Below are 12,841 nucleotides of genomic sequence, written 5' to 3'. Positions count from 1 at the left end.
AAAAAAATATCTCAAAACTTTCTGTCCATAGTAATATAATTGTTACTTCTGATTATCATGATTGCCAATAGATAGCTGTCACCACTTTAAAGTCTTGTAACAATTGCCTCTCTCAACATAAATGCTCATTTTATTTCTTTTTAGTACTTTGTTTTCCAAAATCTAAATCTAAATCCAAATAAACTTGGGAGAAAAATTAGCATTCATTCCTTCTGAAATAGATGGTCTACATCTTAAAGGAACTCCTGATGAAGATTTCAATGGCCTCCCTCTCACTGGCCCTGTGCAGGTCCAGCAGCTCTTGGAGGGTTTATGTGGGCAGCTGTACCTTCTGGCTCATCTGCCGGTCATAGTGGGCAATGACCTTTTATACTACAGCAAAGTTCTGTATATGGGCCAAGGCCAGGGCTGCATTCTCCATTCAGGACAGATCCCCACTGCTGATGGCATGGACATAGATCAGCATCATGATGTTGGCTATAGGTAGAATAAGAAAAGTCTCCCTTATATATAAGTTTGACTCCATCTATTAATAGCCATTTGCTTGATAAGTGGAATTAGCATCAAGTGGAAGCCTAACACTAATGCAGACTCTCAGGACTTGCTTCAGACCTATCAAACAAAACCTTCCATATGGCAAAGGCCGCAAGTCATATGTATTCATATCAAAGACTGAGAATTTTTTTTTTTGAGAATGTTTGCATCTACTTAAGTCCTATGACCTGAAGGACAGAAACGATTCCCCTTTTGTTTTTGTCTATGTCATTAGTCCTCTAAATCTCAGTCCATGGTATGCATTGAGTCAGTGTTGCTAGAAAAACAATACGAACCTGATCACATGGAGTCCTTCATTTCATTTAGTTTACTCAGAATTATCCAACAGAAATTTCCACAGTGAATGAAATGTTATGTCTGAGCTTCCCATTATGATAGCCACTAGCCTTAGGTAGTTAATGACCCCTCAAAATACAGTCTTATGATTTGAATTTTCAATTTTGTTTGATTTTAATTAATTAACATTTAAATTTTATAGCCATGTATGTCTCTATGGGTACCGAGTAGTGCAAGTCCAGGTTACTTGGAAAATATTAAGGAAAGAGCTTCTTTTCATTGACCTTTATGACTTTTTCCCCCAGCCAGATATTTGACTAATAAAAACATTAAGAGACTTTACATCTTGTATTAACCTGGATTAGGTTGGAACACATTCTTTTTAGTAAAGCATCACAAGAATGGAGATGCAAGAATCCAATGTACTCAATTCTAATATGAAGGCAGTAGATGAGCTAATACAAGGTGGGGGACAGCAGAATGAGTGAGCAGAGAGAGGGGAGGAGAGAGGAGGAAGGAGGTTATGATGTATGACACACCGCTTGAGGCGGGACACAATTATAAGAAGGACTTTATCTAACAACTGTGATCAATGTAACCTAATTCTTTGTACCCTCGATGAATCCCAAACAAACAAAACAAACAAACAAACAAACATTAGGTATTATTTGAGACTATTGATTCCTATATTGCTGTATACAAAGCTGCTGCTCAGGAGGATGGCCAGGGCAAAGATCCAGGAGTCGTTCTGGTTGTCTCCCTGGAAGTCAACACATTTGAGCTGGGAGTATATTTCATTGTCATGGCCCTTTCTAGATGAGTACTGATAAAAGTGGGTTCATTTAATTAGAGATGAGAAGAACTGATCTAAAGACGTTATTGGTAGGATATAGACTTTGAACAGTTTCTAATTAGTATTTTTGTTTTGAACTGATTCATTGCTCCTTGGGTCCTAGTAAGACCAGTGGTAGATAATTGCAAAATAAACCATTCAGGTTGGGGGACATTTCAAGCTCTTAAAGATGTGCCTTTATGCAAAGCATAATCGGCTTATACATAAGCAATAATAATTGCTTTGGGGCAGCTAAAGGAGAAGGATAGGAATCCTTTTACTTGTTGCACAAAATCAGAATTGGACCATTATAATGTACCTGAAAGTTTACATTACTTATTATCAAATGCTCAGACAATATTATAATGTAGATAAAGATCAATTCTACCCATTTTACATATCAGATTAGGCTAAAAAATAATTAAGATAACTTGGTAAAACCACAGAGTTAGTAGAAGACAGAGTTATTTGTGGAATACATATTCTCAAGGCTTCAGAAGCTAAATTCTTTTTTTTTTTTTTTTTGATGTTTGGAACTTTTTATTTATATTTTGGTCTTACAAATGATGATTTTAAAATGAAGATTTCTGTAAGAATATAAAACTCAAAAATTTGCCAAATATCAGATCCACACAAATCCTCTGAAAGGTTTTCTGTGTAGTCTTCATTAATGCAAATTTTTGTGAATGTTTCACAATAATGAAGCTACAGAGTTTTCAGGCAGTGCATTCATTATTAACTATAAACAAAATTTCTATTAAAATGAAGGCTGGGTAATAGAAAAATCTGAGCAACTCTGAGCAGCAGGGGATCTGTTGAGGCTCGGTATATCTTATTTGCTTTGTAGTTTTCTGTTATGACTTTCAAAGAGCACACAGCACATGAAGCATAGTAATCATCTGTCTTATTAACCTCCCTAATTTAAAAATCTGTTATTTGTAAAACTGGACCAATTATCAGAAACTATCATTTGCATAATTAACCACAGTCTGTTACAAAGCATTTTGTTAGTGGTATCAACAAATGCAGGAAGATGGAAATTTATAAAAGATGGGTTTTGCTAAGCTTGCCAACTCCTTAGATATCATGGGCCGTGCTGCCACTTCAAGATCTAATTAGATGTTTAATGCCTCGCAGTAAAAGGTTGATCGATGGAAGCAAGCAAAACTAAATTATTTCCTAGGTTCTGTAATATTTCATTTGATAAGGTAACAAAAAGGTCAAATTTAAGCAAGATTTATAAGCACTCCAACTTCTCACTCAGGAACTCTTCCACGCTGTCTGTTGAGGATGCTCAGCTCTTCAGCGATGTTCCCATTATCGTCCAAAAGCTTTAACACAGGGTCTGAACAAATCAACTACTTGATTTTTAGTCCTCTGAATAGTTTGGGTTTATCACTCCTGGCAAAAGCTCGGACTTGATGGAACCTTCCCAATTTTCATCCACAGACTTCAAGAATAGCTCCTGCATACAGCTTTTTAGTTTCAAATTGTGCTTCCTCCTGACAGCATCCTCTACAATCAGGATCCAGCTGAAGCAGCAGGTTGAACTGTCCAAGAATATCACAAGAGCTGCAGAGCAAGTTGCTAGAGAAGCCTAACTCTCTGCATGCCTCAGATGAAAACTCTGCCCTGAGAGCAGACACTGCTTGAAGCACAGTCGCCTATAGCAGCTGCAGCCCAAACGCAGGAACAAGCCTAAGGCCTTGCCCAACTGCCATCGTTCCCATCTTCTGTAGGTCTCTCCAGAAGCTAAATTCTTAAAAGAGAATTTTCTGCTGGATAAAACTCATGACAGAGATTTTATTGGTACCATTTTTATGCATTTGGGTTTACTGGATTAGTTCACAGATTTTAATGCTTAACATCCTGCCTCCTGCTTCGGTGCCCATAGCTCAATGAATATTGCACTGGCCACGTATACCAAGGCTGGTAGGTTCGAGCCCAGCCCAGGCCTGCTAAACAACTGTTGCGTGATGGAAAACCATTCCACTAACTTTATCTATAACTATTCTTAAACCCTAAAAAGAAAATAAGACCATAAAGCAAGCTTCTGGGAGAATAAGCTGATTGAATGCTTCACCTTCAATAGACTATCTGGAGGCAGCCATTCATCTTAGGGAGTAGACTGGAAATTCCTGACATATATGGGTACCTGTTTGCAGGCCAGTCCCTCCGAGGCTCGGTCCTAAATCATTTCTACATGATAAGGTCCTGAGCCACATAGTGAGTATTATTCAGGTCTTTCTACATTCTAACTCACAAAAGACTTCAAGCTTGCTCTCACAAAATGGAACTGTTTAAAGGCTTACTTATAGGCCTTCTGCCTATAACAACAATGACAAGTGCAACCAAAAAATAGCTGGGAATTGTGGTGGGCACCTGTAGTCCCAGCTACTCGGGAGGCTGAGGCAAGAGACTCGCTTAAGCCCAAGAGTTTGAGATTGCTGTGAGCTGTGATGCCACAGCACTCTACCAAGGGCAATATAGTGAGACTCTGTCTCAAGAAAAAAAAAAAAAGATTTTTAGCTGGAATGAGCTTTCTGTAAAACCACAGGATTTCACAGAAGTGGCAATTTCCAGGTCCCACGAAGTTAAGTCTGTAAATTCCTAAGAGCAGAGTCACCATGGAGAGGACCCTGCACGTTGTATCCTTGGGGTCTCCTTGAGAAGAAGGACTTCTTATTAGAACTTACCCTTCCCAGGTATCCTCTCTCACTACAACTACTGTAAGATAAGAACAAAGCCCACTTGGGGAGATAAATAAAAGGACTACTCTCTCCCCACATACATACACACTCCTAATATAACTAAAACATGTACCTCCCCTGTGGGGACCAAGAGGTTTATTTATGTCCTCTAAAAAACCATGTAACTGCTCTCACATCCCGTTCCTGATGTTATAGGAAAATGGGAAATTAAACAGACACTTCACTAACAATATAGAGGAAGGAACCACTAATTGCCAAGGAGAACTCAGGTGCCTCAAAGTGTGAAATGCTGAGTTCCAGGGAAACAGCTTTTTCTAAATTCTCTCTTTTTTTTAGAAACAGAGTCTCACTTTATTGCCCTCAATAGAGTACTGTCGTGTCACAGCTCACAGCAACCTCCAGCTCCTGGGCTTAGGCGATTCTCTTGCCTCAGCCTCTTGAGTAGCTGGGACTACAGTCAACCACCACAATGCCTGGCTATTTTTTGTTGCAGTTTGGCAGGGGCTGGGTTCAAATCCACCACCCTCAGTATATGTTGCCGGCACCCTACTCACTGAGCCACAGGCACCGCCCTAAGACCGTTTCTTGATCTAATACTTAAAACTTTAAAATTTAATACTCTAAATTTAAAAAATAATAAATAAAATAAAAATTAATTATTAAAACTACTTAAAAAGGAGCCCAACTAAACAGTTTAAACAAGATTGATGACACATGGCTCTGCCTCCACTTCCATTTTTCACTTCACTTTTTCTCTTACTTTTTAATCATTGAATTATTAATTTAACAATAATACCTATAATAAAAACAAAGTTAATCCCAAACAAAAGGTCTTCAGTTCCTTGCTATAGTGAAGTTGACTCCTGAGCCTGCCTTTTTAAACTTCTACTTTAAATCTTTATTTACATTTTCTTTCATTCTCTGATCTCGGCCAAACACTAAAAATACCCACAGGGTTGTTTGGAACTAGTCTCCAACATAGTCACAGATGTGGGATGCAAATTATAAATTCTTTTTTTTTTTCTTCTTTGCGGTTTTGGTCAGGGCTGGGCTTGAACCTGCCACCCGTAGTGTATAGGGCCGGCGCCCTACTCCTTGAGCCACAGGCACCACCCAAATTATAAATTCTTGAACTCTTGTTTTTTTCTTTTTTTTTTTTTGAGAAAGAGTCTCACTATGTCTCCCTGGGTAGAGGGCCATGGCATCACAACTCACAGCAACCAACTCCTGGGCTTAGGCGATTCTCTTGCCTCAGCCTCCTGAGTAGATGGGACTACAGGTGCCTGCCACAATGCCCAGCTATTTTTTTTTTGCAGATGTCATGGTTGTTTAGCAGGTGGGGCTGGGTTCAAACCCACCACCCTTGATGTATGTGGCTGGCACCTGTAACCACTGTACTACAGGTGCCAAGCCTTTTTTTTTTTTATTCAGTCTCCATAGAGACCGTCAAAAATTGCCAATGCTGACTGAATTGCAAGTCATCAAGGCAGGGTATTGGGAAAAGTTTTCAATTGGCAATAATCATGCCTTGGATAAACCTCATTGGCTATGATACTGCCACTGTGCAAAACTTGAACTGTTGTTTAAACTCTATGCTGTCTCTCCCCCTCCTCATTGCTTCTGTGAGGAAAGAAGGGAGAAGGAAGAGAAGAAAGATTTGGAAAGTTCTTTACTGATTCTACTATACTCTGGTATTGCTCTACACCCAGAAGATGGGATCTAAATTTTGAGTAGTAAGGATATGTAACTCTCTTTCCTTTTCTCATCATTTTCTTTCAAACATCTCTAGGAAGGTATCACTTTAATTTGCTTTGGAAATTATGATTTATCTCGGCTTTTCAGTTGCTGGAACATCTACAGGTTCTTCCTGCTTTAGGGAGTCGCCACACAGTAATATTCTAAATATGAAGTTTTTTTAGCCATATAGTCTCAAGGTTGGTTTTTTTTTTTTTTTTTTTTTTTTTTGAGACAGAGCCTCAAGCTGTCACCCTGGGTAGAGTGCCATAGCATCACAACTCACAGCAACCTTCAACTCCTGGGCTCAAGCAATTCTGCCTCCGCCTCCCAAGTAGCTGGGACTACAGGCGCCTGCCACAAAGCCCGGCTATTTTTTGGTTGCAGCCAACCAAAATCGTTGTTTGGCAGCCTGGGCTGGATTCAAACCCACCAGCTCAGGTGTATGTGGCTGGCGCCTTAGCTACTTGAGCCACAGGCACCGAGCCTCAAGGTTGGTTTTTTATGGTCTTTCAGGTATGGGCTAATGGCATCTTCTCAGAAAGGTCTGCCATGACCTTTTTGTCAAATTCCATCATATCACTTTTTTTTCATTTCCCTTATAACTATCTGAAATTCAAGTTTATGAGAACAGAGGCTTCATGTATTCATAGATATATCCCCAGAGCCTAGACTATGACTTGTTATAGAGTTCAAGATCATGAATATTACATGTGACTAAATATGAAATGACCCTGAATATGAGCCACACACTACATTTTATTCCACTTGAAACCTGTGCCCTTTAGGAAATGAGGAAGACATAATCCAATATCTATGTAAAGCATTTAATGTGTTAATTCAGTTATACATACATTAAAATAACGTTATGTACGTAGTACAAATATGTTGCTTTTTTCTTGTACCTTATAAAATAATTTTATTCAGTAATTTAATTTATTAATTTTTAATCTAATTTTCACTATTAGATATATTTATCATTTTTAAGCTTTTTAAAAATCATTTAACTGAACTTTTTTAAAAGAGTATATCATCTTTACTTCTGTCAAAATTATTTGATGTACAGCAGATTTTGATGGTGTATGTTAGTAACTTTTTTCTGATTCCCTTTATTTTATAATATGGATATGTTGTACCCAACGCAAGTGGAATTATAGAGAAAATACCAGCACGCTGAGTTCAAATTAGATATGAGGTCTTTTATTGACCAGCTGACTGAGAAGTGTTCACACTCAAAAAATCTTGGTGATGCATAACAAAGGAAAGGAGTTCTTATATCTTTCTTTCAGTTGGGGCAGGGGAGAGGGTTGGAATCCCTAAAGTGAAGCAGTTTGCAAAAGTGAGACTTTGCAAGGTTACATATATAGGATAGGAGGTTGGCTAATTACAAGGGGAACCAGATGTTGCAAATGTGGTTTTACAAGGGTCTATAACTCTGGGCTAATCCTCTTGTCTCCGTAGGGTATGTTTGTTTAACAACCCATTTCTGCAAGGCCTCCATGCTCAGGGGCATGTTGTGATGAGGAGCAGAGAGGGAAGGAAAGTGCAAGATAGTATCTGTCTGGCATTTCAGATGCAGTTCTCTTTTCATTAATTTTATCAGCATACATATATATATTTCTACCTTTTATAGACCTATTATTAGAGGGTTTTGGTAGGGTGCTGTGCCATCACAGCTCACAGCAACCTCAAATTCATGGGCTTAAGCGGTTCTCTTGCCTCAGCCTCCCACGTAGCTGGGACTGCAGGCACCCACCACACACCTGGCTATTTTATTTATTTCTATATTTATTTTTGCAGCAGTTGTCATTGTTTTAGCTGACCCAGGCCAGGTTGTAACCCGCCAGCCTCAGTATATGTGGCTGGAGCCCTACCTACTGAGGTACAGGCACTGCCTATTATTAGAGTTTTGAGAATGCTTTATTTTTATATACTTTCCTAGGGTTCCCTGACTTGTGTTTGTTCATATATATATATAGAGAGAGAAAGAGGACTAGTTAATATTTCTTTTCAATGTTTTCAGACAGCTTTTACTAAGTTCCCATTAACTGCTATATCTATTTCTGTCATAACATTTCCAAGATGAATCATTTAATCCTGGAATGTATTGAAGTCCATTTGCCAGTTTTATTTTTATGTAGGTGATATTAAGAATGCTTGGGCAATATTTTTTTCCTGAGAACTTGGATATTTTCACAATTGAGGTGAATTTCACATCATCTATAAACTATTTCTACAGGTAGTCTTTTTTTTTTTTGGCTGGGTCCAGGTTTGAACCCGCCATCTCTGGCACATGGGGCCGATGTCCTACTCTTTTGAGCTACAGGCTCTGCCCTACATGTAGTCTTTTAAAATTTGTTATTAGTTTTTCAAAAATTTTATTTGTTTATTTGTTATTTCTTTACTTATCTTTACTGATGAGGTATCACTGTATTGCCCAGGCTGGAGTGCTGTGGCAATTCATAGGTTTGCTTATAGCTCACTGAACCTCAAAATCCTGGACTCCAGTGATCCTGAGTAGCTGGGACTACAGGTGCATATGCTGTGCCCAGATTATACACAGTACTTTTCAAAGATTTTCTATAAAACTGATCCATTAGAAATGATCTTTTAATATCATAACTCAGCATACATCCCTTGTCTTTGTGTCAAACTTGAGTTCTCTGCGAGAAAGTTTTCCTTACAGTTGAAAATACACCTTCATCCTACCATATGATTTTTCCCACATAGCAACATTCCATATTTGCAAATACGACCTCAAAGCCCCACTTAGTTGGAGGTTAATTCATTGTACAGGTAATGAAGACTATATTTCAAGGACTCTCTTTACCTGGAAGGGACCCTAGTCATGTGTTTTTATAAAATTTGGAAAAATATGTTATGTTGGGCAGCTCCTGTGGCTCAGTAAGTAGGGTGCTGGCCCCATTAGCAAGGGTGGCAAGTTCGAACCCAGCCCCAGCCAAACTGTAACCAAAAAATAGCTGGGCATTGTGGTGGGCACCTGGTCCCAGCTACTTGAGAGGCTAAGGTAAGCAAATCATTTAGGCCCAAGAGCTGAAGTTTGCTGTGAGCTGTGACACCACAGCACTCTACCAAGGGTGAGACTCTGTCTCTGAAAAAAAAAGTTATGTTGGTCCATATACTGGAGTGATAGTGTTAGCAGTTCACAGAAAAGTAGGCATAACTGGTGGAAATTATTTAAAAATAATAAAACTTCTAGAAATTATTCTTAGAGTATACAAGTACTTCAGATAATAAAACATTTCTTATAGAAAATCTTCTAAGTCAAGAGCAGCAGGAGTCTGTGGCATTTAATACATGGCCTCCCCTTCCCCCAGTTCAATTTGATGAAAGCTCCTTTCTGGGAGGAGTCTAGGAGACCCCACTTCCTGTCTCCTCAGCTCCCAATCAAAGGATGTGGTAATTTATTTTCTGAAAGGATGTAAAAAGAAAATCAAAGTTTCAGGGCCATCCAACTTCTTATGCAACAGAAAGGTGAGGCCTTCTGGTACCTGTGAAGAACTAACTTCACAGATGATGCAAAAAGGAAATTGCTTGCTAACCTCCCATAAGGAAGGATATATAACTTGGACTTATGTCTAGCACCTAAAACTAAAGCCTATTTGGAATCCACACTAGTAATAAATTACAAGTTTGTCTTTTCACATAACAGGAGACAAGACAGAATCAGGCATTATTTTACCTACCAAGTTACCCACATAACTGATGCTTCCTTCACTCTTTTTTTTTTTTTCCCTTCTAACATTCCCCTTATTTTATATAAAATGTAGATGCTCTGGGTCTCACAGGAATATAACATTTTCCCTCATATCCCTCTTCCCCTGCCCCCTCCACCCTGAACCTTTTTCTTTCTCTCTGTATTCCTTTAAAATGCTAAAGGTTCCAATTCACCTGCAGCTTGTTTGCAGTTCCTGTTTTTCTCAGGTGCATTCTCAAAATCTTGGCTTAATAAACCTTAGTTGAATGATCCTTGTCTTCTGCCACTTATTATTTAATATGGGACAAAACATCCATGTTTCTCATTCCATCTGTTACAGGTTGAATTTTGTCTCCCTTCCCCCCTCCCAATAATTCATATTTTGAAGTCTTAACCCCAGGACCTGAAAATGTAACCACATTCAGAGATACAGTCTTTTTCAAAAATTTAATTAAATCACTTTAGGGGGCATAAATGGTTGTTATATGAATGAATTACATAGTGGTGAAGTCCATCCTTTTAATGTACTTGTCACTTGAATAGTGTACATTGTACTCAATAGGTAATTTTTCCCACCCCACCCCCTTCTTTTGAGTCTTCAATGTCCAATTTGTCACTCTATATGACCAGGCACATCCATTGCTTATGTCCCAATTGTAAGTGAGAACATGCAGTATTTTTTTGTTCCTGGGTCACTTCACTTAGGATAATGGCCTCCAGTTAATTCTATTCAAGTCGCTGCAAATAACATTATTTCATGCTTTTTCATGGCTAAGTAGTACTCTACAGTATACATATACCACATTTTCTTTATCCTCTCATTAGTTGATGGGTACTAAGTTTGATTCTATATTTTTGCAATTGTGAATTATGGTGTGATAAATGCATAATAGCAAGATATTATTTATTTTTTATTATTTATTTATTTGTTTATTTTGAGACAGAGTCTCAGTTTGACACAATTGATGGAGTGCTGTGACATCATAGCTCACAGCAACCTCAAACTCTTGGGCTCAAGGAATCCTCCTGTCTCAGCCAAGTAGCTGGGATTACAGGCACCTGCCACAATGCTATTTTTAGAGATGGGATCTTGCTCTTGCTCAGGCTTGTCTTGAACTCCTGAGCTCAAGCAATCTGCCTGACTCAGCCTCCCAGAATGCTAGGATTACAAGTGTGAGCCACCATGCCCAGCCCTGAAGCATCTTTTTAAAATAGATATTTCTTTACCTTTGGGTAGTCTCTTGCATGCTGGATCAAATGGTAGATCTACTTATAGTTCTTCAAGGAATCTCCATAGTGTTTCCTATAGAAATTGTCCTAATTTACCTTCCCATCCACAGCATATAAGTGACCCAGTCCTGCCTGGTTTTGCCCCCTACCCATCTCAGCAGCAGAACACATGTTAGGGTCCCCCTAGGAATCCCTGTTCCATATTCCTACCCATTGCCTGAGTAATACTGTGAGTACATTTTAGTACTTCTCACAGCCATATTTAGAATACTGTAAGATTGTAATAGTGGTGTATAAAGCAATTTTTGTTCTAGCATGAAAATTGAAAGAAAAATCTATTAATAACAACTTTAGTTAAAATAAATTATCGAGGGATACCTACTAAAAAGGAATGAAACTTCTGATACCAAAAATATCAAATGTATGTCTGTAAGGAGTAAAATTAGAGAGTTATATATAATCAAAATTAAGTTATCAGCTGGAAAGAATAAGATGTTTTTATACTCATGGTAACCACAAAACAAAAATCAATAGTAGATACATGCACAAGAATAAAAAAAAGGAACAAAAAATTGAAAGTATACCACTACATAAATTCATCAAAAACACAGAGAAAGAGTGCAAGAGAGGAAAAAAATAACAAGAATATATCCAGCAAGGATGAAGACCTTTATGATTATCACTTCCACTTAACAAATAATTAAAGTATTTATTCTTCCTTATGATTGTCTCAACAATGTTTTCTTTTCTCTCACTTATTTCATTATAAGAATATAGAGTATAATACATATTACATACAAAATATGTGTTAATCAACTATTCATTTTATTGGTAAGGATCTGGTTAACAGTAAGCTATTAGTAGTAAAGTTTTGAGGAAATCAAAAGTTATACGTGAATTTGACTGTGTAGGAGGCTAGCACCCCTAACCCCTGCACTGTTCAAAGGTCAACTATATATGCACCAAACATCAGAGCACCTAAGTATATAAAGCAAATATTAAAGGACCTAAAGAGAGAGAAAGCTTACAATATAATAATAGGAGGGGACTTCAATGCTTCACTCTTAATAATAAATTGGTCATCCAGACAAATTAACAAGAAAAAATTGGATTTGAAGAATACTTTAGAACAAATTAACATAATACACTTATACAGAACATTCCATCCAGCAGCAACTTCATACACATTCTCCTCAAGTATATATGGATCATTCTCTAGAACGCATCATACATCAGGCCACAAAACATGTCTTAGCAAATTTAAAATGTTTGAAATCATATCCAGTATCTTTTCTGACACAATGGTATTAAGCTAGAAATCAATAACAGGAAGAATTCTGAAAAATTCCCAAATGCATGAAAGTAAAAAAACATGTTTGTGAACAACTAATCAATAAAGAATTTAAAAGGGAAAGTTAAAAATATCTGGAGACAAATAAAATGTAAACACAATATATCAAAACCTTTGGGATATAGCAAATGTGATTCTAACAGAAAATTTTACAGCAATAGATACCTACATTAAAAAAGAAGAAAGATCTCAAATAAGCAACCTAATTTTACTCTTCCAATAAGTAAAAAAAGCAGAAAAATCTAAGCCCAAAGTTAGCTGAAGGAAGGAAATAATAAAGGTAGATATAAATGAAATAGAGACTAGGAAAAGGAAACAAAGGATTGATGAAACTAAAAATTCATTCTTTCAAAAGATAAAATAAACTCTTTACCTATACTAAAAAAAAAAAAAAGAAGATTCAAATACACTCAGAAATGAGACATTACAACTGA

General features: G+C 37.5%; 1 non-coding gene and 1 pseudogene across 2 annotated transcripts; both read right to left on the bottom strand.

Annotated features, from left to right (window-relative positions):
* Positions 1-2,192: 2,192 nt before the first annotated feature.
* LOC100957190 lies at positions 2,193-3,393 on the bottom strand (annotated as a pseudogene). The gene has a single exon (XR_153058.3). The product of XR_153058.3 is annotated as a selenoprotein F pseudogene (transcript).
* A 2,412-nt stretch (positions 3,394-5,805) lies between these two features.
* Positions 5,806-5,946, bottom strand: LOC111723337. The gene has a single exon (XR_002771902.1). It is a non-coding gene; the product is annotated as a U4 spliceosomal RNA (small nuclear RNA).
* Positions 5,947-12,841: the final 6,895 nt, after the last annotated feature.

Source organism: Otolemur garnettii, unplaced genomic scaffold (assembly GCF_000181295.1).
Source record: "Otolemur garnettii isolate 467f Iridium unplaced genomic scaffold, OtoGar3 scaffold00010, whole genome shotgun sequence".
Classification (NCBI taxonomy): Eukaryota; Metazoa; Chordata; class Mammalia; order Primates; family Galagidae; genus Otolemur; species Otolemur garnettii.
This window is presented reverse-complemented; position numbering and strand designations above follow the sequence as displayed.